Raw genomic sequence first — 5,856 nt, 5'->3', positions numbered from 1 at the left:
TAGGTTTTTAGCTTCTAATGCATTTTGGTTAGATGTGGGCCCACATGTAGCTGTAAAAGTAATTTTATGATTTGGTTATTTGCTTTATAGTATATATGAATATAATTAACTTTTACACTATAAGAATTATTTACTGATAGCTTTATAAAAATTATTTTACAAGAAAATAGTTTATTTTATTGAATATTTTTATTATATTCAAATGGTCAATTTTCACTTCAAATGAACGTTTTAGATACTTAATTTGTTTTTAAATCACTAAATATATATTTTCTGCTTACCTACTACATTTTTAACAAGTTTTGAGATTTTTTATGAAAAATGACGAAAATGCCCATGTGAGCCAAAAAACAATATGTTATGTTCTGATTTAGAAATGACTCATAATCCTTCGAATTACGATATTTGATAACTATTGCTCATCGGGGAAGTACAAAAGTTGATACGAGAGCCTTACGAGGTTTCGATTGGTATTCGGGGTGAAGAATGTCTGTCGAGACTTCGCAGCGGTTGTCACGGGCTCAATGGGAGTTCCGGGTCGTGACAATAAATATAATTCCATCATAAGACCATAAGCATTCAACCATTGTTTATAGCTCAGCATAAAACATTCTCTCATAAACCATACCATAAAATAAACCAAAATAGAAATAGTAAAAGCATAACTGAGTTTGTCTTTCCTATCTTTCCTACCGACTTTGCTTCTTGCTCCTATTTACCTACCTTTTTACTTTTCTCCCCTTTTTTGTCATCATGTAAAAGAAGGTGTTTATCTGAGTCTAAAGAGGGTGAAGATTCATCAATGCCAAAATGCACTTTAAGGGGTTTAAGAGAGAAGCTAGATGAAAAGTCAAATGATGAAGATGAAGAAAAAGAGATGGATGAGATGGTTTGGGGGCCTGTAAGCTTAAAAGACTATTGAGTGGAGGTCAAAGCTAGTCCAAAGGATTTTCTTCTTCTGAAGACCTTGGTTTTAGTGGCCATTGTTTTTCTCCGCCTTCCTTCAATTTTCTTTGCAACAGGAGCAGTAGCAACTACTTTACCCTTGTCCTGATTTTCTTCCCCTACAGCTTGTGTTGTCCCTTGTGGAGTTTAGTGAACTTTCTGTTGCATCTTTGCTTGTTGTTGTGCCTGGTCAGCCTTAACTTCTTTGAGAATGTTTCTAATAAAGTTAGAGACTAAGATCTTTTCAGATTTTCCAGGAGAACTTGCACCACTTTTTCTAGCAGTTATGTGTTCTTTTTCACCTTGAGGTTCCTTCTCCACTTCTTTTTCCTGTTCAGGTTCTTTTTAGCTACTTCATCTTGCTTTTCTTTCCAATTTCTTGGCCTTGTTTTACTTCAAGGGTTATTGTAGCAGTTTGCTCTTTTATAATTTCTTCTTCATGTTCAGATATGTGTGGATCAAACTGCTCAATAGCAGTTTTTTCACTACACATGCTTGTAGCAGTGGGTGGAGATTCAAGAGTAAGGGATTTGGCTTTCTTGACTTGATGGAGAAGGTCTTTAAGTTACTAAAGTTTGTTTTCAATCTTTGTTATCTTCAGAGCTTGTTCAGTTAACTTCCTATCAATCCTCATGAAGAGATTAAACATCATTTCAGCTTAAGGAGGAGGTTGGTTGACTTCGGTGTATGGTGTTGAAGGACTTTCGGTTGTAAGGGGAAGTGGTATACTTCTTGTAGTTTTGATGCATTCATTCCTCTGTAGTTTGTAACCTATCTTTAGAGCACTTACCAAAAATATCCCTTGATCCTTGTTTCTTGTTAGATCAGCTTGGAACCTTATGCTCTAAATTCCTTTCTTTTTCACCAGATTGTAATAATGTTGCCATATGGCAAGTTGGTTTTATCTCCCAACAAGGTTGCCCTAATTCTTTTAACCATGTATCTGCTTACATTTAGGGGAATGTCACTAAATACTGGCTCTATCAGCCACAAGTCTTATGCACTAACATAGCTAAAACTACTACTCTTGCCATGAAGTGTGGTTACAATGAAATAATGCGAGATCCTTAGTTTAGCATTCTTAATCTCACTGGCATAACTTTTAAAGGGAAACTTTTCATTTCTTCCAGTTACAATCTCCCAAAGATGACGAGCATCATATTTTTCAAGCATTTTGAATTCTTGCTTCAAACTCTGTTTTTAGAAACTCTCTTAAGTCTTAAGCACTGATTTGAAATTCTTTACCACTTAAGAAGACATTTAAACCATTTTTTCCTTTGGATTAACCAGTTTAGTTTTGTCCACCACAATGCTAGAATAAAATTCTGTTACTAGTGTGAGGCTAAACATCCTATCCTCAAATGTACTCATGCTACTCTTTTTCAAGGTTTCAAAATATCCTCTTAAATGCTCTTTCACTGTTGGTACTTCATCAAAACTAGGCGAATCCAAAAACTTCCCACAAGAAATTGTAGCATTCTCAATTTTTTAAAACCTATCAATACGCAATTGATTTCGAAATCCGGAGGTGGAGCTTGTTCCTTTTCCTATGATGGTTTTTGCATCTGCTGTTCCTTTCCCTTTCTCTGATATGTTCATTTCACTTTTCTTTTTCTTGTCGGTCGAGGATTCTTTGGTTTTTCCCTTCTTCTTCAGGGGAAGAGATGGAAGATCATCACTTTCTCTTTTTCTTTTCCCTTTCTCAGCAACTTTCTGAGTGAAACATGTTTTTTCCATTGGATTTCTTCACTTAGGTTTGTTAGGTTTCAAAAGATGAGGGAGAGAGGAAAATCTAAAAGTTCTTGAGTCTTGATTTTCTAGGGAATGATTTTTTAAATAGGTGAAGGGTCTTTTATAAGGAGTTAATAATTGGTTACCCATGTTTTAAGTGGTCTTTTATGAGGAGTTAATAATTGGTTACCTACCTGCCTAGTTTTTTCTTTTATTTTAAAATTTTCTCGTGTGATAGTCCTTTCACTAATAGGGGTCTTGTAATCAATTAGCCTATGTCTTAACCAATTACTTATTAAAGCCACCTCTAACTGATTATGAATTTACTGACTTAGCTTAGCTAACTTATGGCAGAGATGTTTTAATTGATTAGAGGGCTTCTAATTAATTATAGTGAGTCTTCTTTCCTTTTTATTATTCCTGTAAGTCATCAAAACATTCTCTAATCAATTATGTCAAGAAGTGATCATGATTATCAGAAAGCATATCATAAAAAACATGATCAATTTAGCATAATTTAGACTTCATTAGCATCAATCATCCCTAAGTCTCTTTTAATTCTACAAAATTGTTCTTCATTGAATGGTTTTGTGAAAATGTTAGCCAATTGATGCAAGGTGTCTACTAAATCTATTGCAATATCTCCCTTAAACACATGATCTCTAATGAAATGATGTCTTATTATGTGCTATGCTTTGAAGTGTTGAACAGGATTTTTGGAGATATTTATGGCATTCATATTGTCATAATAAATGGGAACTTTATGCATAGCAATTCCAAAATCATTTAGTTGCTACCTAATCCATAGAATTTGTGCACAACAACTACCTAGTGATATATACTTAGCTTCAGCAGTTGATAGCGTAACAGAATTTTGTTTCTTGCAAGACCAAGACACAAGCATGTTTCCAAGGAATTGCCAAGTACCACTAGTGCTTTTCCGATCAGTTTTGCTACTAGCAAAATTAGCATAGGAATAGCCAAAAAGATTAAAAGATGAACCTTTTGGATACTATAGGCCTAAGCTTTGAGTATTCAAGGGATATCTAAAAATCCTTTTCACTGCAATCAAATGTGATTCCTTGAGACATGATTGGAATCTTGCACATAGGTAAATACTAAATAAGATATTAGGTATATCACAGCTTAAATCCCCAGCCATGACCGACGCATGGATTCAATAGGTATAGCCCACTAGGCCCAAGCAAGCCTCTTTATGAGATCATGTTCTTCATTCCATCCATCATCTTGAAAACCATGTGTTGTAATTCTCAACGATGAATGTTTCAGTAATATTTTATAGCAACTGAATATTCATATTTGTATTATCTCAAAGTACTGCCATTCATTGCTATCCCATAAAGGCATCATCATCAATCCAACACATACATACTTCGTTTATAACATGACTCTTAGTAGTTTACATGACATATACGTGTACACATACGAAAGACTCTCAACCGTCAGCGGAGTGACTTTAAGTGAAGGTATCGCTACTGAGATGCCATAGTACCTACCAAGAAGACGAGCATACGTGGACACTAAATCTAGGCCCCAACTGCCTCCAAATCTGAAAACATGAAGTTTCAAAATGTGAGTAAAAATGTCATGACCCGGAACCTCCCTCGGGCCCATGACAATCGCCATGACGTCCGATTGATACTCATTACCCGGAATACCAATCAGAACCCCGCAAGGCTTACATATCAGTTTTAAACAATTTCCAGTCGTTTCAGGCTCAAGTAAATCAAAAGACAAAAATATAGCATTTTTATATAAAACAATATTTATAGAAACACGTGTAAAAATCTTTTGTAATGTGGAAGTAAAATAAATTCATACATACAATAATTTACAAAGTTATAATGTACAATAATAATTACAATGACAAGTGGCCCATGAATACACCAAGTGTTGGTGATAGAAACCTACTATCTGTGTGATAGAGGGGTCAACTGGAATCCTTGACAAAATCGGGTATCTACAAGCTACCACAGGCCTGAAATATTTGGAAAGGAGATGGGTGAGATTTTGCAATCCCAATGAGTAAACAGACATTATCATAAATATCTAAAGGCGAGTAACATGGAGGCAAGTTTAAACAACAAATTATAAACAATTTCATAAGGTTTTCAATTTATTTCTTAAACCATAAAATATTTGTAATTTACCAAATCAGTTGTTAAGGCTTATAACTTTTATTAAAAACAGGGCTCAAGCCAAAACTAGTCCTCGGGGATACCTTAGCCGAGGCATCTAACCGAGTCCGCCAAGATTGTTAAGATATTTACATGTTAAAGTCATTCCTCGACGTTGGCCGAGTTACACATTCACGTGGGGGTTCGACGTGAAGTGAGCTCTAACACTACCCCGGGAGTTACCCTCCTCGCCTCTACAACCGGAGTAACTATATAACCGGGTTTACCGTGCCCCTCTAATAGGCAGTCCACGAAAACTCGTCACTATAGTGACTAAACCCACAAATTTTAATAAAATTTCGACAGTATAACGTGGCTTTTATTTATTTACCTAGCCTGCATAGTAAAAGACAGCTTACATAAATTCCCAATGCAATTATAAAATATAACCATATATACTCATATATCATAAGCCATTCATAGGAAAGTATATTTTTCAAGACAATTGGCAGCCTCCAATTACTCAATTTTATAATCAAAAGTTTCTTATTTCAAAAAATCAAGACAATATATTTATTTGTCACATTTATTTCTAAAACATCAAAAATCCCATTTTAATCTCATTTTCGTTTCATAAAATCCATGAAGAGCATTTAAAAATAAACTCTAGATAATTTATAATAATAATAGGTTTACTCACCGTTTGTACAAACTAATTGCTTTTTAGGTGCCTCGATCACTGTTCGTCGGGTACGACTTCCTTGCCTTTATCGGAAGGCTCTCCTCCTAAACACATTGCAAAATTTACCCAATTCACCACATTGATGCTAAATCACTATATAATTGACTTAAATCCTATACTAATGCATGGTATGAAATGCAATAGCCTAAAACGGCTTAAACGCGGTATTAACCTATTTTTGGCACTTTACCTGTTAAATTGCTAACGCGCTCCATTTTAGCTCTAAATTGTCCCATTTTCTCTCCAACATTTCTAACCATTAAATATCAGCCAATAACCTTCTAAAATCACCAAAATCAG

The 5,856-nt window shown here is 34.8% G+C and overlaps 1 long non-coding RNA gene across 1 annotated transcript; it reads left to right on the top strand.

The window, feature by feature from the left end:
- Nucleotides 482-1,849, top strand: LOC108663759. Its single transcript, XR_001929772.1, has 2 exons — nucleotides 482-1,466; nucleotides 1,547-1,849. It is a non-coding gene; the product is annotated as an uncharacterized LOC108663759 (long non-coding RNA).

Source organism: Theobroma cacao, chromosome 10 (genome assembly GCF_000208745.1).
Source record: "Theobroma cacao cultivar B97-61/B2 chromosome 10, Criollo_cocoa_genome_V2, whole genome shotgun sequence".
Lineage (NCBI taxonomy): Eukaryota > Viridiplantae > Streptophyta > Magnoliopsida > Malvales > Malvaceae > Theobroma > Theobroma cacao.
This window is presented reverse-complemented; position numbering and strand designations above follow the sequence as displayed.